The sequence below is a fragment of the Cervus elaphus genome, chromosome 24, assembly GCF_910594005.1.
Source record: "Cervus elaphus chromosome 24, mCerEla1.1, whole genome shotgun sequence".
NCBI classification, from domain to species: Eukaryota; Metazoa; Chordata; class Mammalia; order Artiodactyla; family Cervidae; genus Cervus; species Cervus elaphus.
The window spans coordinates 55,149,325-55,176,510 of record NC_057838.1 but is presented as its reverse complement, the minus strand read 5'-3'; the positions used below and the strand labels follow the sequence as shown (position 1 = coordinate 55,176,510).

The 27,186-nt window shown below is 47.3% G+C and overlaps 1 protein-coding gene across 4 annotated transcripts in view; it reads right to left on the bottom strand.

Annotated features, from left to right (window-relative positions):
• ARHGEF3 (Rho guanine nucleotide exchange factor 3) overlaps window positions 1-27,186 on the bottom strand; it is a 310,527-nt gene that overhangs the window by 272,114 nt on the left and 11,227 nt on the right. The window lies entirely within an intron of this gene.

Genomic DNA, 27,186 nt, shown 5'->3' with positions numbered 1-27,186 from the left:
CTTTCCACTGGCTGGAACTCAGTTCTGGCCACGCAGATGATGAAAATGCGCTTGGAAATAACAGAACAACAAGATAAATGGCACTTGGGCCTGTGACTCTGCATGGAGCACAGGTGCCTCTGAACTTGGAACTACCATCTTCAAGAGAAATGTCTTTGTCCTTTAAATCACTTTAAGTTTAATAAAACTTTAAGTTCTATTGGGTCTTGTTCCTATGGCTGATAAACTCTCATCAAGTTGACACTATGGTTAAATATTTTCACTGGGGCCCTTCGGAGGGTGGGTTTGGTTATTTGGAGCTTGGGACAGTCTGTGACTACAGACACAGTTGAGACCAAATTACTTTGGGTCACGATTTTAGTAAAACCACACATTATCTCAAATAGGTATTCCATCAGTGTTTGATGGATGAAGAAGTGTTAATGAGCATGTAATCTCTTCCCGTGTGAAATGTCTTGAAGGCAGAGCACGTGTTATGGAGTCAGGAAGGTGGGGACCCACAAGTATGAGCTGTGAGCTTCACTTCACAAAACAACTACCTGGGATGGTAAAACGCCACCTGAATGTGCACCATACCCACATTTAAGGATTTTAGTCTGGGCTGAGGAGCAACAGAGGCTAACAGACAGGGATAGAGTGACAGACCTGGGGAGAACAATCCGATGGTGGAGGTTTCCACCCACTATTCCACTTCCTGAGCACCTGCCCCAGGGGGACTCTGAGATACAACTCCAAGGTTCCCTCTCCAGTCTCAGGAGCTGCACTCCTCACCACTCCAGGTGTGGCTCTAGCGTTAAAAGACACGTTCTCTTTCTACAACACGGCCAGAACACTGAGCAGCTACTTCCTTTGTAACCAAAGAAACAGCTGTCAGTTTCAACACAAGAAGAGCTGGCCGTGTAAACCATGTTGAGGGATGGTGTGCTGGTCCCTAGCCTGGAGCCTCCTAGACAAAAGGGGGTCCAGGAGAGTTTTGACACCATGACCTTCACGCTGTGCTGTCACGGCCCAGCTCCACTGCATCAGCTGTGATGACTGCTGAGCATCACAGGCCGCTTGGCCAAATCCTCCCCACCCCCTGCACCACGCTCCTCCACGTGTTCTACTGTGAGTCTGGCCTTCTCCCAGATCAAAGTGCCATGTGGATAAACTTTCAGATCCAGGTGAGTGGGACCAAATACCTGGGACCTTGGCACTATGAGGCATTGGACAGAATCAGTTTGGGGGAGAATCCCCAGTCACAGCCTTCAACCCTGCTCTTTAACTTGCAAAGAGCACACCATGAGATATTTTTAGTATCTGGATCCCTGTCTGAGGCCAATGCTCTGGCTGGCCTCCCTCAGAGTTTAACTCCTTCAGCTGAGGCCTGTGCATCATGGAGGGACCCAGAAAAAGGCAAGCGGGAAGATAATGGCTCCTGGAAGGAGGCAAGATGGAAGGTAGTGGGACCTGAACTCGGAGTCCCAGAGGTGCCACTACATCCCTGCAATGAAGGGACACAGCAGAAAGCAGTGGCCACTTCTGCAGCTGTAACTTCTGCGGGGTCACCTCTGCGGCTGTCAACACTTCAGTCCCCCTCACCTCGGCCTGGAAGCCATATCTGCTCAGCGTAGCGAGCTCTTCTGCAGCATAGTAACTTCTGCAAGAGGATTTGACACCTACATCCCAAATGATGCCAGCAGAAGACGCTCCTCCAAGTCACATTTCCTCAGCAGCTACGAAGTCAGAGCCTGCCCTCCACTGGCCCACTGGCTAGTTCTGGGTCAGGTTTTACTCTTTATCTCCTGGTGTTAGACAAGGTTTTCTGTACAGAGCCATCAAGAAACCACTGCTCTTCAGCCTGCAGGTAGGGACGGAGATTGGGACACCCATTTCTGTACCCCAGCCCTGAGGGATTCCCAAGGCTCAGACACTGACATGGATTATCTCAGCAAATTCTCACACCAGCCCTAGGAGGCAGGTGTTGCCTCCCTCTGTGAATTGGAAAACTGGATTAAGATTTGTCAAAGGCTATATAGACAGCAAATGGCAAAGCCAGACTTTAACCAAGCATTTGTTCTGGGGGGACTGTGTTCCTAACCACGGTATTATAATGTGCAGGAGAAAGCTCAGTGCTAGCTGAATGTATGAATGAATGAACAAAACTTTCAAAAGCAGTCTCAGGGCTGTGGGGAGACAGCGTCTCTAGAGGGACTGCCCTCACCCACCCTGGATGCCCTGGTGATATTCTCAGACCCCTCCCAAGGCACCTACTCGGCCCCTGAACACTCACTCTGAACCCAGAATTGCCAACCTCTGCAGGAGTGTAAGTGCTCAGTACTGCTGCTGGTAATGGCCAGAGCAACCACTGCCTCAGCACCTCCTACCTGCAGGCGGGAAGCTCAGGGCTTTCACGCAGAGGCTCCTCTAACCCACCCATGGCCGCACAGGGAAGGCGGGATCACACCCCTTTGAGGGACAGCGCGACCGGAGCTCACAGAGGTTGTGATGACCTTGTGATTAACATCTGGGCACTTAAGTGAGGACAGTGTTCAAACTCTGAGGGGCTGGCGGAATAGCGCAGGCTTTTTCTCCACCTCACAAGACCCACCACTCACCCTGAGTAATCAGCAAGTCGTGAAAATAAGTGCTGTTTCAACTCTTTAGCTGGAAAGCTCTGTATTAATCTAAAGCTACTGAGCATTTGCTATGCCAGTCCCTTCATGGACGAGGAGCCCTAATTCTCCCCAGCTAGAAACTGGCACCACTGCCTGCCCTTCTCCATGGGCTGCATCAGTGGTGACCAGCATCTCCTCAACCACCTTCCTACAAGGTTTCCACTGGACACCAAATCTGGCTAATTCTTCCCTGAGAAATCTCTCTTCTCAGGACGACCAAGTGTTGGTGAGGATGGGAAGCAACCAGAACTCTCACAGCCTGCTGCTGGCGGGAGCACAGACTGGTCCAATCACCCTGGAAGATGGTCGCAATATCTACTCAACCTGCCTTTGCTCCCAGGTGCCTACATGGACCGTGAGACATTATCTAGAATGTTCTCAGCAGTACTATGCACAACGGTCCTGTATCAGTCCCTTCTGCTGCTGGACCAATCACCAGCTTAGTGCTACTTGTCATCTTATGGGTCTGGAGGTCAGAAATGGGTCAGCAGGGCCGCACTCCGTCTGGAGGTTCTAGAGCAGAATCCACTTCCTTGCTTCTCCAGCTTCTCCATGCATTCCTCGGCTCGTGGCCCCTTCGTCCTCTTCACAGCCAGCAGTGGAGCACCTTCTCTCACCTCTGCTTCCATCATCACAGCTCACCTTCTTACCAGACGCTCCTGCATCCCTCTTACCAGAATCTTTGTATCTACACTGGCCCACCCAGAGATTTTAAGATCATCTCCCCATGTCAAGGCCCTTAACTTGGGACTTCCCTGGGGGATCAGTGGCTAAGAATCTACTCTCCCAGGGGGCTTGGGTTCGATCCCTGGTTGGGGAACTAGATTCCACATGCTACAACTAAACGACCTCACGTGGCACAACTAAAGGTCCCGTGCGCTGCAATGAAGATCAAAGATTCCACGTGCTGCAACTAGGACCCAGAGCAGCCAAATAAATAAATATTTTTTTTAAAAAAAACACCTTAACTTAATCACACCTACAAAGTCCCTCCACCACATAACGTAACACAGTCACACGTATTACCAATGAATGGTACCTGTAACCAGGGGTGAGGTCATGGATAACTTCTGAGGGGCCATTATTCGCCTCACCTCCAGCCCCAAACCAGAAGCAAATCCAAATGCTCATCAACAGTAGAATGAATGAAATAAAAGGTGGTAATTCACAGCGTATGAGAATGTACAGTCTACGGCTACCTGCAACAAGGATGACGCTCACGAGACAACACTGAGTCGATGCCACCAGACCCAAGGGCACTTGGTGTATGAGTTTGTCTGCAGAAAAGGGCAGAACCAGGCAACGTTTGTCTGCTCTCCCATTTCCTTCAACTCAGGGTCTTCACAGTCCTCTCAAAAACGTCACTGCTTGTTGTCTATAAATCAATATAGATATAGACATGCTAAATTCCCCAACTTTGCATCCCACAATTGGAGGTCAACAGTTATGAAAATTCAGTGAATGCACTTATAACTAAAGAAGGAGGAGGAGGAGGAGCAAATGCAGCAGCAACGGTGTCTCTGCCTCTCTCACACATTTCCACTCCACAGGCATGTGTCACTTCACCTCTGGATGAAGCAGATCCCAGCTGACTTCCTGACCATCCGCAATCCCACCAGTAGTCGTTCACCAGACAGACCTGGAATGTCCCCCTGACCCTTGCTGCACTGTCCTCCGTCTCCCCTTCATTCCTGTCACTCACCTGACACACCACTCCTGCCCCCCCAGGAACTCCCCCTAAACCTCTATAGGATTTGCAATACCAACCATACCATCTGCTCTTAATTGCTGCTGTCACATATTAATTGCTAACAGTGACGAGCACCTTAATCTAGTCTCCCCCAGTCAGACTACAAACTCTCAAGAACAGAAATCAGGTCTTGCCTGTTCAGGAATTGCCTGTCCAATTCTCCTTCTAGTTATGACTGCATGTGAGCACCCAATGCTAGTTCATAATAACTACTAATGATGCAACTGCCTTTGCTGAGCACCTAACATGCATTAGGTTCAGCACTCCTCAAACATGACCTCATTTCCTCTTCTCCCACCCAATGAAGTGGGTGCTACCATGATCCCTCTTTTGAGTAGGAGGCACAGAATGGCCAATTAACTTTCCCAAGGCCCCAGAAGTCATCACTGGAGGATGGGATTTGAGTCCATGTGACCTGACCCCAGGGCCCATGGTACCCTTGACCCAGACCCCACTCTGCTTCCTTAACGCCCCATCCAAGTTGGGTTAGGCATATAGTTGGTGCTTAATAAATACGTGACACTCCCCCCCCCCACCAAAAAAAAGAGATATACTAAGAAGGAGAAGAAAAAAAAACTTTCACAGCACACAAGTAACAAATCAAGACTCGTCACAAAATAATTTTTCAGTCTCAGACCTCAGAAGGGAACACACCCCCTGGAGAGATTTGAAGAAGCCAGCCTGCTCCTTCCTCTGCATCATGCTTGGCTTTCGGGAGCATTATAAATTTTATCAGCAAACAGGCAGGGTCTGTCCTCCAGGCTTTTATCAAAACAGGGCGAGCTGGATACATTTTTTCTTCTTTTGTCTGCCAACCTCAGGACCAAAGCCAAAGTCGGGGTTGAAGACGGACTGGACGACGGGGTCTATGACCACAACGCCCTGAGCCACCTGCCCTCGATGACCTCACCTCTCACATGGCCAAAGAATGCGGCCCAGAGGCCTTGACTGCAAGCAAGGCCGCCGCCCCCGAGGGCTGCTGTGGCCAGAGATAAACTGAAGCGGAGATAATGACACTGACATCATGCCATGACCCACAGTGCAGTCCGTTCCTGAGAGGCTGGCCCCTCACTCAGATACCGAACGGCGCTCTGTCCAGCGCTGCAGACGCGGCAGCACACCCTCGGCCTCCCACAGACTGGCTCGCAGCATCTGAGTGGATACGGATGGGCGTGCCTGTACCTGAGGTGTGCAGACCACCCAGGACACGGTGTTTCTAAACCACTGCCTCTGAGCAGGGATGTGGGACTGGCTGGAGGTTAGGGAGGGCTTCGGTTACATCTGTACCACTCGCAGTTTTACAAGAACAAAAAAAAAGGGTTGACATATTTGGGGGGTTAATAAAATTGTCTCAAAGTTTAAAAAAAAACCCTGATGGTTACAGCACAGCATGGTGGAGTAGTAACAGAGAGATGGACAGTTACAAGGGAAGCAGCACCCATGGCCACAGGAGGGAACCACGGATGGGATTTGGTCTCAGTGGGCTCTGCGCCTCTGGGCAAAATGAGACAATCTACAACAAGTGTTTAGCCAAGAAGATGCACGCAGTTAGAGATCAGTGTTACTGAATTTTATTTACTCCATCCTTCCTGGAAGCCAGACATTGTGAAGTCCTGGAGGGTAGGGAGTCAGAGGCCAAGAGTTTAGGAATGAGGTCTCCACTACCACCCTCAAAGGGACACTTTGTAAACAGCCACTCTCATCCCCACAGGCTTTCCCCATCCTCCAGTGATTCCGCAGTGCTTCTGCCATGCTCCCCCCTCACCCAAGTCCCGATATGTGCTCGTGTCTTCTCGACTGCACCGGGAACGGAGGCAGCCCAACTGTGAGCGTGCTGACAAATATGAGTTCCCTGCATGAAAGGACAAATTCAACCAACTGCATTTGTCCACTCTCATGAAAGACAACACAAACTTGCTGCAGGACCAGGGCACCTCGGAGGCCATTGCCACACGCCTGAAGAATTAAAGCGGCCCTTGTGGGAGTTGGCCGCCCCCAGCATCACAGCAAAGTGAGGCTTCAAGAGGCAAGCTCCCTCAGTACCCACCTGAGCCCTCAAGTCACTCTCTCAAAGGAAGATGTCGGCTGGGGACCCAAGGACTTGGGGTTACATTTCTAGACACAAGGTCAAGATGCCCCAGTGATGGAAAGGGTACAACAGACTAACGGCATCATCACACGTGTTCCAACAAGCATCCCGGACTCGCCCGGGCCAGGCAGCCTCCAGCTTCGGTGGTTGGTCCCCACATGGCGTAACTGCACAGAGAGGCTGGGCTGAGCGAGCCCCAGTGGCAGCCACAGTTCCAGTTCTCACTGAATGGCCTCCATCATGTGCTCCTCTGGGGAGACGGGGACAGGAGACTGGGTCAGTTTTCAGGTCCTCATCCCAAGCCTCAGTCTTCCCAGAGGAAGGCCGGATCCCAGATCCCAGGAGGAGGGTTTGATGGGGATAGCACCAGTGCTCAAGTACTCTCCAGCTCCTAGCTGCCTGTCCTTAGGCCTGAGGGTGTTGCGATTCCAACCAGGGCATCTCCTGTCCTATAGGATCCATATGCCAGGGTTCCTGGGTAAGTCCTCATACTATAAAATAGTTCCAATGCAACAACAAAATAAAAGTTTGAAAAACCTGCTTCTCACAAAACCTCTAAGTCTCTCCAACAATGCCTTTGATGGACGCTCAGTTTGTTTTTGCTGATAGAGAGCATGCTCATGTGTTCACAGAGGACACGAAGGTAGGAGGGAGTGAGACGCAGGTCAGAGCAGTGTGCCCACTGTCAGATGGACACTGCCCGGGCACGGCTCATCCAAGGGAGGGCACGCGGGCTCCCCAAGGATCTGGGCACCCTGTCAGCACTGCCCCCGCTGTCGTCACCGCCCTCCTCCTCACCACAGGCAATGGTGACATCAGCTTTACTATATGCCAGGCACCCTGTGGAGGGCTTCAAATGCTTGATCCCATTTAGCCTTCCCAGCAATGCTGTAAGATAAAGACTCTTACCTCCTTCTTACAGAGAGGCTTAAGTGCCTTTCCCACATCCGTGGACCTAGTGAGTGGAAGAATCAGGGCAAAGCATAAAAATAAGTGTGCTCATCTCCACCACACTCTACGTAACAGGAATACAAAAGGGAGATGATTCTCGTAAAATGACCCTAGAATAGACCTTGTGCTTATGTTGCCATCTGGGAACAAAACTGGATCCTTTGGTCAGGGCAACATTTTCCTGACCTGATCCTTCACCAAACAGGGCATTTATTAAAGTGAGCTTCGTAGAACTGACACATGTCACACTCACTAACTCAGCTCGAGGAAGGTAGCCTGGTTTGCCTCACCATCATTCACTTCCTGCAGAGACAAATGCTTACATATAGCATACTTCATGCCCGAAGAGTACTTCAAAACACCTGCAAAAAAGGGGGTGATTTCTCTGAGAAGCTCAACCATAAATAACATTTCATGACATCTAGGCACTTGAAGACAATATAAAATTCCCTGGAATTAAATATATCAAGGACCCACTCTATACCTGCATTTAGTCACATGACATCCCCAGGAGATGCACACTGTTGGCCACATGTTACAGAGAAGGAAATGGGCTTCAGCAGCTCGGCCAAGCTCCAGCAGTTGGAAGTGGACCGCGGGGACTGAACACCTGGATCTGACTCCTGGACCGAGGCCTCCAAACTTCCCAAACCCGCAACTGGCACCTGAGTAAATACACAGCCTGACTCCTCCAAGAAAACTCTCGGGCTAAACCTTTGCTCCATCTCTGTGCTCTTACCCCAAAGTATCAGCTGAGAAAGGTCCTACAGAGGAAGGACCAATCGCGGCCTCTGACCCTGGAAGACAACTTCTAAAGTTAGTGGGGAAGTCCTGCAGAGACCAGAATTCCCCTGGAGAAGGTGAGTTCTGGAGAGGGGCGCCCCCTCCCTCGAAGAGCCCAGTGCTGAGTAGGTGACTGTGTGTTCAGTCGCACTCCAGGTAAAGTCAGTGGTTGGGACAGGGGGAACACACAGACATGTAACCCTTGGACGCCCACGCAGGGCAGCCCTACGGGAACTGGGGCACACAGGATGTGGGGCCAGCTCTCACCACCCCCAATCTCCACCCCACCACCCCTTCCAGAATATACACTCACTTAAGCGGAAGAGCAGGATTCAATGATTATGTCTTTTCTTTTTTTAATTAATTTATGTATTTATTTTTGGCTCTGCTGGGTCTTCATTGCTGCGTGGGCTTTTCTTTAGCTGCGGTGAGTGGAGGCTACTCTCTAGCTGTAATGTGCCAGCCTTTCATTCGTAGAGGCTTCTCTTGTTGCAGAGCGCATGCTCTAGGGCATGCGGGCTTCAGTAGTTGTGGTTTACAGACTCCAGAGCACAAGCTCAATAACTGCTACGCAGGCTTAGCTGCTCCACAGCCTGTGGGATCTTCCAAGATCAGGAATCAAACCCGTGTCTCCTGGCAGGTGGATTCTTTACCACTGAGCCACTGGGGAGAATCCCTCAATAGTTGTTTCTTTCTTCTAAGAGCTTCCAGTTCAGTCAACATAAGTCAAATGCAAGAGAGATGGGATTCCATGATACCATATTTCCACAATAGCATGATGTACCATAAGCTGCTGAAACATTTATATTATAAATGCTGAAAACATTCACACTACAGAGAACCAGACAAGCCTGTCAGTTCTGAAGTTAAGACTACAGGGATTCTGATTTGACCTCTGCCACTTGGTGGCCTCGAGAGCCCAGAAAGGGCTACTTTGTGCTTTGGTTTCCCCACCTATGGGCTTCCCAGGAGGGGCTAATGGTAAAGAATCTGCCTGCCAATGCAGGAAATGTAAGAGTCTAGGGTTCGATCCCTGGGTCAGGAAGATCCCCTGGAGGAAGGCATGGGAACCCGCTCCAGTATGCTTGCCTGGAGAATCCCCATGGACAGAGGAGCCTGGCAGCTACAGTCCACGGGGTTGCAAAGAGTTGGACATGACTGAAGCAACTGAGCGATTTCATAGCACTGCCCCAACTGTAAAACAGGATGGTAATGGTGTCAGCTCCACGGCGCTTTTCTGGGGATTTGATGACACACAGGGCCAGTGATGAGCACAGCCCAGTGCTCCACAAGGCTGACATCCCCTCCCCTCTACCAGAAACAGACAAGAAGGCAGAGGGTCTCGCGGAGAGGTTAGCAACTTGTCAGAGGTCCCACAGCGAGAGAGTCCAGAAGCCACACTGTATTCAGCACTGGGGGTCTCGGGGAGCAAGGCGTAAACAAGAGGGTCCCTGCTGGAACAGAGTGAGCCCAGGGCCGCTAGGTCAACAGGCCTGGGAGGCAGAACTTGAAGCGTGGGGAACTGGGCTACTGAGCAAACAGGAGCATGACAAGGAGGAGGGAGAAACACTTTCAGAGAATATGAAACTACCTGGTGAGGAACCACTCCAGATCCAACCAGCAGGCAAGACCACACAGACACAGAGACCTCAGGAGCCAGTAAACTGGCCACCTCGACCACAGTTACAAAGAAAGTGACCTTTCCAGTGACGGTCACCCTAAATGAGGCTCTGAGCTTCCACGCCCTCCACCAGCCCCACCCTGCTGACAGTCCACCTGGCCCCTCCGCTGATCCCCAGGTCGGAGGCTGAGACCTGGATCTGCTCTGGAAAATCCCCTCCAGGATTCCAAATCCCTGCCCTCCTCTCCGAGAGGCACACGCCCGCAAAGCACAAGAAATGACGAGGAGGTGTGAGCAAGCTGCGCCGGGCCCGCCAAGTCACGTGTCCGGAGCCCGCCTGGCTCTGCCCGCTGCTGAACCCTCCTCCACTTCTCAGGCAGAGAAGTGACCAGGAGGTGCTCACACCTCAATGGAACCTTTACAGCTCAGGAGGCCGCAGAGGTCAAGAGCAAGACCACACCTTCCACAAACTCACCCGAAGCCTGCAGGTGGCAGGGAGACAGGAGTGGAGGAGGGCCCTGCTGCCCGGTTATAAGCCTTCCTCTGTGTCCAGAAAGGCGCGGACAATGCGAAGGGGCAGATGCTTCTGGACGCAAAGCCTGGCACCCGAGCCCTGAGCTCTGCTGCGGTGAGAGCAGCTGTTCCCCATCACCCCCTCCCAAGGGGCTGGCAGGGAGAATGAGGCCACAAAGCAAAGGAAACCGGAGGCAAGGGCCCCCAAGTCATTGAGGCATCGGCTGTGACAAAGGCACTTGCTCTTGTGCAATCTGGGGTAGCAGCAGAGGGACACTCAAGTTCGAAACACCCAGGTGTTTTCACTCCTGCTGACTGCAGGAGGGGAGCAGCCTCTGCCACTACCCAGAAACCACACCTGGGGACCTGGCACCAAGAAAGCCAACCTCACCCAACACCGCAGGACATGCCAGGGCCTGTGGCTGAGACCGAGGGCCTTGTGTTTCCCTAACAGAGCCACAGGGTGTCACAGCCAAAAGGACACGGCGCTCGGGGCCCAGAGGTGTCCTGAGGCTGCAGGACACAGAATCGTCCACACACAGGCTCACACTTGGCCCCAGTTCGGGTCTCCCGAATCAGGATCGCAAGGCTGGGGCTGGGAATGTGCACTGTGACGACACACCACCACCACCCAGGGTGACTCTGAGGCAGCCAGCCCCGCACCAGGCTGCTCTGGAAACGGGATCAGTCCAGCCTGCTGGGTCTGTCTGTGAGAAAATGAGACCAGACAGTGGTCGACGGTTCATTCCTTCCAAGAGCATCTACCCAGGGCCGCCCAGGGGACTGGCTCTGAGGAGACTCGGTTCCTGCCTGACAGGGAGCAGCTGGGCCCACCTGGGGAACTTCTCTGAAATGCAGGTGTCCAAGCTCCATCCACCGCCTGTGATTCGGGTTCGAGGGACTCAATCCAGAGAGAAAATGAAAGCAAGGCCAGACAAGAACATGAATCTGGAAACTGATGGTTAGGCAGGCAACGGAGAAGCCAAGTCTGGGGAGACTGAGGGTACGGCATGAAGGACGGCTTTGCACAGCACCGGCTGTGGGCCACGCCTCTGACTCCTGCTGACACCACTCACATTCAACACAACCCTATAGCAGAGCTGGTGGCCTAGTCCCCACCTCACAGATGAGAACAGTGAGGCGCATGGTGCAGTGAAATGCCCTGGCCCAAAGTCCTGTGGCCAACAAGAGCCGAGGCTGGGATTCGAATCCTGGCAGCGTGTGCTCTTTTCACTGTCATCCCCTCCTCAAGTCCCACCTCTATGTACCACACTGAGAGGTGGCCTTGACCTTTCTCTCTCCTGTCTTACTCTTCATTAACAATCAGTGACAAGGCCTGACCCCCTTCTCTCCAAATCAACTGCTAACACCACTTTAACCTTCCATTATAGCCCGTGGGCGTCCCCAGTGGCGCTAGTGGTAAACAATCTGCCAGTCGATGCAGGAGATGCAAGAGACACGGATTCCATCCCTGGGTCAAGAAGATCCCCTCGAGAAGGAAATGGCAACCCACTGCAGTATTCTTGCCTGGAAAATCCCATGGACAGAGGAGCGTGCCGGGCTACAGTCCATGGGGTCGCAAAGAGCTGGACATGACTTAGCAACTGAGCACACGCATAAAATATGAGCCCCGTCAGCCAGGTCACTCCCTGGCTTAATCCTCTGCAAGGGCTTTCCACAGGCCAGAAGACACAAATATTCCTCCCAAGTTTGCCTCCGGGACTTCCCACAGAGCTTCCCCTCCACTCCTCCAGGCTAACTTCTCTCAGCTCAGACCCTCAGCTCTCCCCAGAAGACAAGGCCACAGAGCTCTGTCCAGCCCAGGGTTAAGCCCAGGGTGTGTGGGGGGCGTGGGCTATGGTGGTTGACTGACCAGGGGACTCTGCAGCTGGTCAGAGGCTCAAGGACGGTAGTGCGGCAGCAGAAGGGCCAGAAAGTCAGAGACTGGGAAGACAGGCCAGGGCTAGACTGGGAAGGGAAGCCTGTGAATGTGACAGAGAGGAGCTAGGATGTAAGCCTGGGGCCACGGGTGGCTGAGGCGGCTCACGGAAGCAGGGGAGTAGTAGGACCAAATTCACATTCACGTGTTACTGGTGGAATGAATCGCCATTTTCTCTTATCTCTTTGAAAGGCAATCTGCCAAGAGCTAACAAAAATTTAAAATCTGCCTGCTTGCTGACCCAGCAATTCCAAGTCTATCAAGGATACTCACTGCAGGATCCTTTAATATTAACGAAAAAGAGAAGCTGGCCACCGAGAGAATAAACCACAGCCACAACTCTTCCAAACCCTTGGAGCTGGATGCATTTCAGAACTCATAACATTTGCATTTTAGAAAGGTAATAGGAAGCATGTACAGTATGTTCCATATAGCCGCAGCAGGGTCAAGTGCAGCATCCACAGTCAAGTTCGTAAATATTTCTGCAGCTGAACATGTGACTTTCTACCACACACTCTGAAGAGGCTCCTATTAACTCAGCTCAGATCTGGGCATCCATTGAGTTTGCATCAAACTTTTTAAAAAAACATGTAGTAGTGTCTTGATTCTATAACTGTGGATAAGGGATGGAGGACCTGTGGTCAGGGGATGGAATGATAAAAAACAGAAAGCGATCGAACATACCCTGAGCCCTGACGCGTCAAGTAAGCGCCAGTGCGGACACACTGGGCCCACGATGGCCCTGAGGCCCGTCACTACTCCGGCCCATCTAAACGCTCTTCACTGTCGCCGCCAACACCACCAACGTCCAGGAGCACTGACTGCGTACCAGGTCTTGGTGTTTTACATTAATTAAATCCACACAACAACCCAGCGGTGGTACTGCTACTCATGTTACCCAGATTCATCTCTAATATATCCTCTATCATCCAACAAACAGACTGAAGCACAAACGGACAGAGCGACTCACTCAAGACCACCAGCCAAGGCACTGCACTGGTGCACAAAGCTGCATCCCTGTCCTGGGAACTCCGGCTCCAGAGCCTAGGATACTCTTAACCCCTGCACTTTCCTCATCTCCTCTGGGTAAAGGGGATTAAAACCTAGACAGAACAGGGCAGACCACAAACATATAAACAGATAAAAGTCAGACCATGCTAGCATTCAGATCCACAACCAGAGTGCTTATTCTCTCTCAAGAAGCCAGGCCTGTCAGAGAGACACCAGCAAGGGCACCCAAGCATGGAGCCAGGGGTCCTCTGGAGCACTAGCCCCGGCCCAGGGACCCTCAGGCCATTCAGCTTGGAGATCTGCCCCCAGCAGACCCACAAAGCTGCCCTGGGCAATCTACACAACACACTTCAATTTGTTACAGAGGATCAGCCCAAGGTGTGGGTGCCAAGTGACGGGCCCAGGCAGACAGAAGCAGGTTCCACCTCCTCACTGGATCCCCTCCAACCTACCCAGTAACACCAACCACCACCATCACCATTTAACCATCAGTTTCAGGTAAAGCTAGCCGACAGGCAGGTTCTCCCCCTTCCAGGATGGGATGCCGAGGGACTCCGAGGACAGCAGCAGATAGATGCATCTCTCCTTTCAACAGCACCACAGTTAGGAACAGCCGGCCACCCTCCCTCCTTTCTGCAAAGGGAGCCTCGAGCCAGGGACTGGTGGTGATGGTGGCTTTTGCTCACGTGCTGTGAGGGTGAGGCGGGTGAGGACGAGGAGGAACACACCAGAGCACCATGGCAGGGGAAACTCTGGCCTCTCACGGGCTCCAACCTCGCCTCCCCTCCAGCCTGCCCTGGCCTCGAACAGTTTCAGCTCCCCAACCTTCCTTCACCAACTCTGGAGAAACACTACCATATATTTTGCATACATAACAAAACAGTTTGCAACATATATAAACTACACAAATCTAATGTGTACAAGTTATTAATGTTTTTAGATATTTATACTCCAATATAACCACCAACTAAATCAAATTATAAAACATTTATAGCCCTCATTTCTTTATGCCTCCCATCCATCTAGTTAAGTGTCCTGCTGAAAGGCTCTTTTTCATTGTTGAGCATACTCCATTGTGCGGATATACCACAACTTGCTCATTCACATGGCTAGCTGATGAGCACTTGGGTTGTCTCCATCTTTTGGAAATTATGAATAAAGCTGCCATGATCCTCCCTCTGCAAGTCCTCAGGCATTCTTAGGCACTCATTTCTGTTGCATATATACCTGGGAGTGGAAATGCTACCACATAAGTAGGAATATGTTTAGTTTGGGTAGACACTGCCAAAACGATTTTCCAAAGTGGTTGTACCAATGCATGTGCCCATTAGCAGTATATGAGAGTTCCAGTTGCTCCATGTCTTTACCAACACTTTTGCGTCAGTCTTTTTTATTGTAGCCATTCTGGGTGGAGATACAGTGGTATCTTACTGCGGTTAAAATCTTCTGATGACTACTGAGGTTCAGTACCCTTCTATACACGTTTACTTGTCTTTTGGAATCCTCTTTGGTGACACGCTTGCTCAAGTCTTTTGCCTTTTTTAAATTGGGTTGTTTCTTACAGGTCTGTAGCAGTTTTATATACCTTCTGGATACGAACACTTTGTTGGACATATGTATTTCAAATATTATCTCCCAGACGATAGCTTGCTTTTTCACTCTTTTTAAAATATAATTTATTTATTGGCTGTGCTGGGTCTTCACTGCTGTGTGCAGGCTTCTCACTGCAGTGGCTTCTGTTGTTGGGGAGCACATAGGCTCAGCAGTCGTGGCTCCCAGGCTCTAGAGCACAGGCTCGGTAGTCGCATTGCACACACCAGCTTAGCTGTCCTGCAGCACGTGGGATCTTCCTGGAGCAGGGATCGAGCCCACTATGTCCCCTGCGTTGGCAGGTGGATTTTTAACCACTAGACCACCAGAGAAGTCCTGATAAAGAGTTTTTAATTTTATTTTTCTAATTTATTTTTTTTAACTTTTTGAATGATTAATTCTATAGTTCAATTTTCAAAAGTTTCACACACAAGATTTCATATAATTCCACAACAACCTTTTTTTTTTTAACTCCTTACCCCTTTCTTACTCAATATTCTTATCTGGAGAATCCCACGGACAGAGAAGCCTGGTGGGCTACAGTCAGTCAGACACGGCTGAAGCGACTTTCACTTACTTTCATCCCCATCTTGCCCCTCCCCTTTCCCTCTTCCCAGTGGTAACCACTAGTTTGTTCTTTATATCTGTGAGTTTGCCTTTTTGTTTTGTTCACCAGTCTGTTGTATTTTTCAGATTCCACATACAAGTGGTATCATACAGTATTTATCTTTTGCTGACTTATTTCATTTAGCAGAATACCCTCTAAGGCCACCCATGTTCACATTACTGTTGACAAGAGTTCTTAATTTCAATGAAGTCCAATTTATAAACTTTTTCATTACGGCAGTGCTTTTTTATGTCTTAAGAAAGCTGTGCCTCATCTTAATTTGACACAGATATTCTTCTCTATTATCTTCTAGAAGCTCCACTTACTTGCCTTCTATATTTAGTTCCTTAACACATCTTGAGCTATTTTTATAGAAGATATGAAGTAAGGGTGGCGGGGTACTTCTGGGTCCTGTCAGCTGTGACCACAGACCAGAAGACAAGGACCCCTTCTCCTGTCATCTCCCGGGAGAGATGGGGCTTCCCAAACACCCCTTTCCTTTACCTGGAGCCTACAGAAGCATCTCATTTCACCTCACCTCCTGCAGCCCAAGACAATTCAGATGTACATGACCCTACTGTTTGTATTTCTGGACACAGACCATACACAAAGTACTCTCATCTCATATTAAGCTTCCATAACTTCCCTTAAGTCCATTTTGACAACTCTCCATGGATCAAAATCCTTTTAAAATGCAAAATAATCAAGTAGGAATATGCACAGGGATGATGTGAGACAGCACCCGGCTGTCAGATGTGCTGGGCACCCACCGTCTGCGTGTACCGGCTGGGGGTGAGTGACGCTGGGGGACGCAACCAGACATACCCCTCTTGTCACCACGCTCACAGCCTGGGGAAGACTAAGAAAAAATGGGGGAAGAGAAAGTAAACAGAGGGAAGTGCTAAGAGAAGGACTCCCTTGCAACATTTGGGCCAAGACCTATATATGGAAAGGAGCTGGCCCTGAGAAGAGCAGGGGTTAGAGCATTCTAGACAGGAGAAATGGCGTACACAAAGATGGAGAAACAGCAGGGACTGGGATCCTGTTAGAAGGCATGACAGGGAGTGGTACAGTATGCAGTGAAAGGCGAGAAAACGTTTGGGGTTTTTTTTTTTTTGTTCTAATCAGAATCAGAATTCATTGGAGGATTATGCTCTGTTATCTTCTTGAACACAGAAGTTCTCTAGAAGAGCATTCAGTTAGCTGGTCTACTCTGAATTCCTTCTATCACACCACGGTTCAGACAGGCAAAGAACCACAGCCTCTCAGCCTTGACTGAGCTTGCGCACAAATGCATGCCTGCGAGCAGGTCCATGCGCATACACACATACACACACACACACCTGCTCCCTTCATGCTACCTCAGGCTGAGGACTTAGTACCTCCACCAATCCTGGGCGAAATGGAGCCTGCAGACTTTTGCATCTCAGCTGGTGATTTCTCAGCACTTATCACAGCTGTAATTTTACTTACATTCATGTGACTGTTTGATTAGCACTTGCTTCCTGAATGAGTGTCTTCTGATTCTAAAAGGGCAGAATCTGAGCCTGTCTTGACCATCAGGGCGTCCCCAGCACCTAGTACATGGCCTGGCCCAAGGCTGAAATGCTCAATATCACATACACACAAACTGTTTTGAATGCAAAAGTTCAAACACATACAAAAGCAGGGAAGAAAATGTACCCATCATACAACCTCCATAGTCAAGTCATTCTTAACCTTTTTTCTTCTATACCCCTCCCAGTGAACTTAAGCCCAGCTGTCATATCAGTCAGTATGTACTTGTTGAATGAACGTATAAATGAATGTCTCTTACTGTAATGGACAAAAAAACAGGTGCTTAATTTTACTCTTACTGATTTTTCTGTTGATACTAGACAGACAGGAAAAAAGTCGAGGATGGGCCACCTGGATGAGTCAGTTTGCCAACTGATTAACTCCAATAAAATTTCAGGAGATGAGATTTAAACTATTGGCTAAGATTAATCTCCCTTCCCCCCTATTCATTGGATTTTAACTTTTTGGTCCGGTTCTCATCATTGCCACATTCATTAAGAAGTGGCTATAAGCAGGGGAAAATTACATATTTCCCACAATCTCTTTCAAATAAAATACTGAAAGAACAAGTTTCTTTCCATTAAACGAGACATGTAGCCTTTTACACACAGAAAAACAATGCCTTAGAAACGAATATTATAGCTTGCTCCCTCCAGGGCAAACTATACTACACCTATTTATTGGAATATTTAAAGTAATTTGTTCCAAATGAGCCTGGTCCTTCTGAAATACCATCACAGTTTTACAAACATTGGGCAGAGCTGTGACGACTGTGATACTCACAGTGTCCTGCAGAGTGAGGGGCACTCAGTACTCACTGGGTTTGTTTAATGTCATTCACTCGTCAGGATCCCAAAGGAACCAATAAAAATGAACTGAAATGCTAAAATGCAACCAGAATGCATGATCTTTTTGTTGTTAAATATACTTGTTATCTGTATTTTCCAACTTTTTTTTCATCAGCACAAAGAAAAAAGTACTAAAGTTGTCTTTAAAACTAAGACCCAGAGATAAAGTCACATAATGGAGTCTAATCTTGCGCGAATGTGTGTGTGTGTGTGTGTGTGTTTATGTGTCGTCATGGTTACAAGTCCAGCCTCCTGAATCTCTGCCACCTGCAGCCTGTGTGGCCTCAGGCAAGTTGCTTCATCCCTACGAGCCCCTTTTCTCTTCTGTAAAGTGGGACTGATAAGACTAGCTGACAAGGTGAGATGAGGCTTGAAGAAGATTAAATGTGCAGAGCCCTGAGCTTGAGCATATTGCTCAAGAAATGTCGCTGCTATTATTATTGTGATTGTGTTTCCAAAAACGAGCAGGGAAAGAACTCCGGACAACTTTAAGGCTCTGCTGGGGAGCCTCCTCAATGCCTGCACAGAGGTGGGTACCCCTGCCTCCACCCCCACAGGGGGAAGCCAATCGGGGAATCGGAGGGGGCCTCCATGCACCTGGCGGGAAGCTCACAGAGGCCAAGGCCTCTGAGTCACAGCCCAGCCCCTCCCTGCCACATCCCTCTGTTCCCTGGAGGGTGAGCTGTGACTCACATGGCCTCCGGTTCTGGGCTGGGCCCATCTGACCCAGGGACAGGACTGACAGTCACTAAGAACACTCATTTGGACCCTCTCCTTGTCACTCATCTTCCACCCTCTGGCCTGGTGGCCTGCTTGTCCCACGCCAGGTCCCAGCCTGCAGTGTGAAACATTAGAAGGATGCTGTGGGCTCCTGGGTAGTTTATCCCATTGCCGCCGCCACCCCCACTCCCGTTTCAGTCTGTACCATTTCTTCCACTGTGGTTGGCTTCATTTTGAGTTAACTTGAGCATGTAAAGAAAAAGTCCAGGAGACCCACCATAGTTCACACCCATTCACACCCTCTAACTTCTCTTACAGTTTTTTTTTTCTTTTGGTGTGGAAAAATTTACAACATGAAATTTACCATTTTAACCATTCTTAAGTATACAATTCAGTAGCATTAAGTACACTTGCAATGCTGTATAACTATCACCATTGTCCATCTCAAAACTTTTTCATCATTCTAAACAGAAGCTCCATACTCATTAAACACGAGTTGCTTAACACATAGCGGGGGTCTCCCTCCCCCGGGCCCTAGTAACCTTCATTCTACTTCCTATCTATATGAACTTGCCTATGCATACCTCATGTAAGTGGAATCATACAGTATTTGTCCTTTTGCGCCTGGCTTACTGCACTTAGTATTGTTTTCAAGGTACATCCAAGTTGGGGCTTGTCTCCCCCCTTCCTGTGGCTGAGTAACGTGCCACTGTATGCATGTGCCGTAGCCTGTCCGTCCATTCATGTGCCAACGGACACGTGACCTGTTTTCACTTTTCAGCTACTGTGAATAACACTGTTATGAATGTAGGTGTGCAAGTATCTCTGGGTATACTTATGGGTGTTCCCAATTCTTTTGGGTAGACACACCGGAATGGAATTGCTATTAGTACTTCACATGGGAGTTCTATGTTTAACTCCTCTTGCCCTTTTAAGATGGGCTTCCCAAGTGGTTCAGTGGTAAAGAATCCGCCTGCCGATGCAGGAGATGCAAGCGATGCAGGTTTGATCCCTGGGTCAGGAAGATCCCCTAGAGGAGGAAATGGCAACTCACTCCAGCATTCTTGCCTGGAAAATTCCGGTGACAGAGGAGCCTGGCGGGCCACAGTCCATGGGGCTGCAGAAGAGTTGTACATGACTGAGTACGCATACCCTTTAAGAGCTGGGCATCATAACCCAGCAGCTGCCACAGCTAATGCTCAGTGAGCATTCCCTCACTCTGCTACACACCCTTCTGAAGATTTTTTTTGTGTTAACTCATTTAGTCCTCAAAGCAATTCCCTGAGGTGGGGTGTGATTATTTTCACCCCCATTTTACAGACAAATAAACTGAGGTTACCTCCACCAGTTAGCAGTGTCAGCATCTGAATACAGACTGATGATGCTTTCACATTGTCTCTCCAGTATGACCAAAAAAAAAAAAACAAAAAACCCAATAATAATAATTGAGCTCTTCTGCTAAAATGCATTTTCTGCCCTGAAAGATGCCTTAGGTACCCTGTAACCTCTTTCCTTGCTCTGGACTAAAGAACTAAAAAAGGCAATGGAGGCAGTGGGTAGGAGTGAGTGGGGATGCTCCATTGAGTTGGATTATTCCAGACTCTCTCTTTGCGGTGAGAAATCCAATTCCATCTACATCAGTGAAAAAGGGGAATCTGTCGGAAGCATAATGAAATAGCTCAGCCCAGGCACCGGATCCACAGGCGATGTGCCCCATCTCCCCGCTTATACTGCCAATACTCTATTCTCTGTAAGGAAGGGGCCCCTTCCTTACAGCTCTGGTGCCTCTGAGCATCTGTTCTGCCACTTTCGAGTAAGGCTGACCTGAGGGAAGCCCATGGCCTGTCCTGGCTGGGCCTATATGCATCCCTGGACCAATCACCACAGCCAAGTGGCTGGGGAACCATGAGGGGCCCAGCCTGGGCCACAGTCCCCTCCTGGGATCAAAAGAATGAGGACTCTTTTCAGAGGAGAGGGAGGGAGGCAGGGCAAATGCCTGACAGACACTGTGGTGTAATCTCCAATAGCAACAAATTGGAAGCTGCCCAATAGTGCTAAACAAAACAACAAGGTTAAATAAAATTGCTACATCCATTCCGTGAAAACAATATGCAGCTGTTTAGCAAGCAATCATGAAGATTATGTAGCAATTTAAGAAAGAAAGAAGACTTAGGGAGTAATGTCTGGTGGGAAAAAACAGGACAGACAAATACAGACATACTTATATGTAACAATTCACATGTAAGAAAATAGGGCAAGAATTGGATCATAATGAAAGAATCATAAATGGCTTTTAATCTCTACTTTTCAAAATTTTATTTACTGGTTCAACAAATACTGAGTGTCTCCTCAGTGCCAAATGAAGTGTGGGGGATATGGCAGGGAGCAAAACAGGAGAAAAACCCCAGCCCTCATGGAATTTCCATTCTAGTAGGGGAGGCAGAAAACGGATAAGATGAATAAGCAAAATATATGCTACACTGGACAGTGACAGAAGTTAAGAGACAAAATAAATCTAGAAAGGTGGAGAGGAGTGCTGGGAGTAGTCGTGATAGCTCAGATATGATGGCCAGAGAAGGCGGTCTCTAAGTGAAGTGAAGGAAGTGAGGAGCCGAGTTATGCTGAAGACGGGCTTGGACAAGGGTGGTAGCAGCAAGCGTGACGATCAGTGATAGAACTGCCCTTAACTGAGATGTGGGAAGAAGACCAGTGTCCTGGAAGTGAGGTAACGAAAGAGCTTCAAGGAGGAGAAAATGACCAACTGTCAAACACTGCTGGTAGCCAAGCAGGATGGGACTAGAGAATGGGCCACTGGGATGAAGAACAGAGCAGTCACTTCAGACCTGGGCAAGAGATGTTCATGAGGAATAATGGGCTCAAAAGACTATTGTGGGACTTCCTTGGTGGTCCAGTGGTTAAGACGCCTCGCTGCCAATGCAGGGGGCCCAGGTTCGATCCCTGGTTGGGGGAACTAATAACATCTCACATACTGTGCAGCACAGCCAAAATATTTTTTAAAAAGAAAGAAAAAAGAGATAGAGAGTTGGGACGGCAACATTATCCAGTTGCCAAAGTGGAAGCAAACCAAATGCCTCCACAACAGATGAATGGATAATCAAAATGTGATCTTTTACATACAATGGAATATATATTCAGCCTTAGGAAAAAAAAAAAAAGCACATTTTGACACATGCTACAACTTGGATGTAAACTGAAGACATTAAACTAAATCAAAAAAGCCAGTCACCAAAAAAGACAAATACCACCTCACAAATAAATACACATATTGATTCTACTTGTAGGGCACATCTAGAGTAGTGAATTCATAGAGATGGAAAATAGAATGGTGGCTACCAGGGTCTGGGGAGAGGGAGAAAGGGAGAACAGTCATTTAATGAATATCGGGTTTTAGTTCTGCAAGATGAAAAATTCTGGAAACTGCAGCACAACTGTGTGAACGTACTTAACTAAATTGGACACTTAGGATGGTAAATTTTACATTATGTATAGTTTATCACTTTTTTTTATTAAAAAATAGTCAGAAAGCGCGGGGGGGGGCGGAAATAATTGGGAGTCAGCAAGTGCAGACAATTCTTTCAAGAAATTCTGCTCTCAAGTGAAAAGAAATGGGAGTCTGACTGAAGGAAAGAAGTGCGTGGGTTGTTTTCTTTCTTTCTTTAAATTGGAAAAAATAACAGCATGCATGTTTCTGTACTGATGGGACAGACCTCATCATGGGATAGTGTTCTTGAATGTTTACTTTCAAAATTAATGTACTTTGCGATGATGAAAATATTCTGGAATCAGACAGTTGCAATGACTGCACAACCTTGCAAATATACTAAAAACTACTACTAAATTATATATTTTAATGTGGATTGATTTTATGGTATGTGACATATCTCAATTTTAAAAAAAGATACAATTAAAACTATAATAATGTTGTCTGGGATGCCACGTTTACACATGCAGCCTGAGCTCCCCCGAAGACAGCCCTGGGCACCAGCAGTTCCTGTGACCAGTGACCCACAGGTCACCACAGCTGTGTCACAGCTGGTGGCTCAGGAGACAGGAGCAGTCTTCCAAGTTTAGGCTAAAACAAAAATGCGGCATTAGCACATAAAGCAGTTGAGATAAAACTACTGAACAAGCACCCAGTAGCTGCAGATGAATGGCCCTGCTCAGTGAGGGCCATGAATTCTCAGGCCTCTGATCTAAAAATAAAATGCAAGAAAAATCCATTCAACCCAAAGGCAGAAACTCTGAGCCACGCCCATCCCCACCCCATCTGCCAATCCATGCTGTCTGTCGCTCTGTAACTGCAGAGGGATGGCCTTATCTTGCAGTTAGTCAGTCATGGCAGACGGAGTTCTTTCTGAAATGTCCTCCCAGTTCTAACAGTACCACACTTCTCCTTCCCATTGCCTTATTCCTTTCTTCTGAACAACTTCAAACAGTATCTTAACCTCTGTGATTCTTCGTATTAAATATCAATTTGGCTAGACCCTAAGGCTCAGATAGTTCATCAAACATTACTCAAGATGTTCCTGTGAAGGTACAGGAATTTTTTTTAGATAAAATTTACATTTAAACCAGTAGAGTTAGAGTAAAACAAGCTGTGTACATGATATGGGTGGGCCTTATCCAAACAGTCGAAGGCCTTAACGGAACAAAGACTGATCTCCACTAGCAGGAAGGCACTGTGCCAGCAGATGGCCCTGGGATTCAAACTGCAACTCTTCCTTGAGCCTCCAGCTTGCTAGCCTACTCTGCATATTTTTAACTTGCCAAGCCTCGACGATCACATACGGGAATCACCAATGATTCAAAATAAATCTCTCTCTCCTTCTCTTGTTCTCTTGCTAATTCTCCCAATATACGTGGTATGTGTGTGTATATATATATACATATAAAATATATAAAACATTCTATTATATAATATTGTATACTATGTATATTATGCATAACACATCATTATACACTGATACATTATACACTGATACATATATATTCTTTTTTTTCTTGGATATGGTCTTGATCCCTGTCTCCTGTACAATGTCACACACCTCTGTCCATAGTTCATCAGGCATTCTGTCCATCAGATCTAGTCCCTTAAATCTATTTCTCACTTCCACTTATAATCATAAGGGATTTGATTTAGGTCATACTTGAATGGTCTAGTGGTTTTCCCTACTTTCTTCAATTTTAAGTTTGAATTTGGCAAAAGGAGTTCACGATCTGAGCCACAGTCAGCTCCTAGTCTTATTTTTGTTGACTGTATGGAGCTTCTCCACCTTTGGCTGCAAAGAATATAATCAATCTGATTTCGGTGTTGACTGTTTGGTGATGTCCATGTGTAGAGTCTTCTCTTGTGTTGTTGGAAGAGGGTGTCTGCTGTGATCAGTGCGTTCTCTTGGCAAAACTCTATTAGCCTTTGTCCTGCTTCATTCTCTACTCCAAAGCCGAATTTGCCTGTTACTCCAGGTGTTTCTTGACTTCCTACTTTTGCTTTCCAGTCCCCTATAATGAAAAGGACATCTTTTTCGGGTGTTAGTTCTAGAAGATCTTGTAGGTCTTCATAGAACCGTTCAACTTCAGCTTCTTCAGCATTACAAAAGCAAAATGGCTGTCTCAGGAGGCCTTACAAGTAGCTGTGAAAAGAAGAGAAGTAAAAAGCAAAAAAGAAAAAGAAAGATATACCCTTTTGAATGCAGAGTTCTGGAGAATAGCAAGGAAAGATAAGAAAGCCTTCCTCACTGATCACTGCAAAGAAATAGAGGAAAACAATAGAATGGGAAAGACTTTTAAAGATCTCTTCAAGAAAATTAGAGATACCAAGGGAACATTTCATGCAAAGATGGGCTCAATAAAGAGGACAGAAATAGTAGGAACCTAACAGAAGCAGAAGAGATTAAGAAGAGGTGGCAAGAATACACAGGATTATACAAAAAAGATCTCAACCCAGATAATCACGATGGTGTGATCACTCACCTAGAGCCAGACATCCTGGAATGTGAAGTCAAGTGGGCCTTAGGAAGCATCACTACAAATAAAGCTAGTGGAGGTGATGGAATTCCAGTTGAGCTATTTCAAATCCTAAAAGACGATGCCGTGAAAGTGCTGCACTCAATATGCCAGCAAATTTGGAAAATTCAGCAGTGGCCACAGGACTGGAAAAGGTCAGTTTTCATTCCAATCCCAAAGAAAGGCAATGCCAAAGAACGCTCAAACTACCGCACAATTGCACTCATCTCACATGCTAGTAAAGTAATGCCCAAAATTCTCAAAGCCAGGCTTCAACAATACATGAACCGTGAACTTCCAGATGTTCAAGCTGGATTTAGAAAAGGCAGAGGAACCAGACATCAAATTACCAACATCTGCTGGATCTTCGAAAAAGCAAGAGAGTTCCAGAAAAACATCTACTTTTGCTTTATTGACTATGCCAAAGCCTCTGACTATGTGAATCACCACAAACTGGAAAATTCTGAAAGAGATGGGAATACCAGATCACCTGACCTGCCTCCTGAGAAACCTATATGCAGGTCAGGAAGCAACAGTTAGAACTGGACATGGAACAACAGACTGGTTCGAAATATGAAAAGGAGTACGTCAAGGCTGTATATTGTCACCCTGCTTATTTAACTTCTATGCACAGTACATCATGAGAAACGCTGGGCTGGATGAAGCACAAGCTGGAGTCAAGATTGCTGAGAGAAATATCTGTAACCTCAGATATGCAGATGACACCACCCTTCTGGCAGAAAGTGAAGAACTAAAGAGCCTCTTGATGAAAGTGAAAGAGAGTGAAAAAGTTGGCCTAAAGCTCAACATTCAAAAAACTAATATCATGGCTTCCAGTCCTACCACTTCATGGCAAACAGATGGGGAAACAGTAGAAATAGTGGCAGATTTCATTTTGGGGGGCTCCAAAATCACTGCAGATGGTGACTGCAGCCATGAAATTAAAAGATGCTTACTCCTTGGAAGAAAAGTTATCACCAACCTAGACAGTATATTAAAAAGCAGAGACATTACTTTGCCAACAAATGTCCATCTAGTCAAGGCTATGGTTTTTCCAGTAGTCATGCATGGATGTGAGAGTTGGACTATAAAGAAAGCTGAGCGCTGAAGAATCGATGCTTTTGAACTGTGGTGTTGGAGAAGACTCTTGAAGAGTCCCTTGGAGTGCAAGGAGATCCAACCAGTCCATCCTAAAGGGTATCACTCCTGAATATTCACTGGAAGGACTGATGTTGAAGCTGAAACTCCAATATTTTGACCACCTGATGTGAAGAACTGACTCATTTGAAAAGACCCCGATGCTAGGAAAGACTGAAGGTGGAAGGAGAAGGGGACGACAGAGGATGAGGTGGTTGGATGGCATCACCGACTCAACGGACATGTGTTTGAGCAAATTCCGGGAGTTGGTGATGGACAGGGAGGCCTGGCGTGTTGCATTCCATGGAGTCACAAAGAGTCAGACATGACTGAGAGACTGAACTGAACTGATGATAATATTCTACAGCCTTCTGTATACTAGGGACTTTGTTTCTCTGGAGAACCCTAATGCACTCCTAAAATAACTGAATTCCTATCAGAAATCATCTCTTACAACCAATACTTTCATAAAATGTCAAGTCATTACATGATTTAAAATGTAAACAAAAAACCCCCACAAAATACAGCAAATCTAGGAAGAATAACATCTGTCTATATATTGATCAAACTCATCAAAGTATTTACATTAATTTTAAATGCAACTATACATCATACTAGTGGTAATAATTTTGTATCCTTTCTATGGCTATTTTCTTCAGTGTATAACAACTCATTAGGATACTAAGTTACACCATATTCCTTTGAACTGATAACAGTACCAGATCTTTCTGGGTTCAAGTCCAGCTCCACTATTATTCACAGGGTGACCCTGGGCAAGCTACCTCTGTGTACCTCAATTTTTCTATATATAAAATGGGGGTAAATAATACCCCCTCCATGAGTCTGCTGTAAGAATTAAATGTGATAGCACATATAAAACACAAAGTAAATTGTGTAGCAGTGTTTTTCAAATAGTAAGTTTCTGACCTATTAGTGAAATAAATTTAGTGGGTCTCACAACCATCATTTGTTAAAAAATAGCATAAATTCATTAATGTGGGAATTATCAGAGGACACTAGACATACATAGGGTGAGTAGTGGTTACCAAATTTGTTTTAGATATGTGTGCATACACACACACACACAGACCAGGTTACACACACACAGACTGTTTAGATTTTTGTCTTACAATGGGTCACAGTGAAAAACAAGTGTGAAAAACCAGCTTCCTCCATATAGTAAGTGCTCAATAAAATTTGGTAGCATTGTCATTATTATCTCACCCTAAGAGGTAATACGCCTTTCTTTACTAGCATAGTAAAAGAAAGCTGCTAACATTGGTGTCAATTTTACCCCTGTTTCCTGCAATGCTGCTTAAGAGTCACTCCAGCTCCCTAAGTTAACTTGCCAACTCTCTCTCCTCAAAGGACTCAGGCGGTCATTTAAAT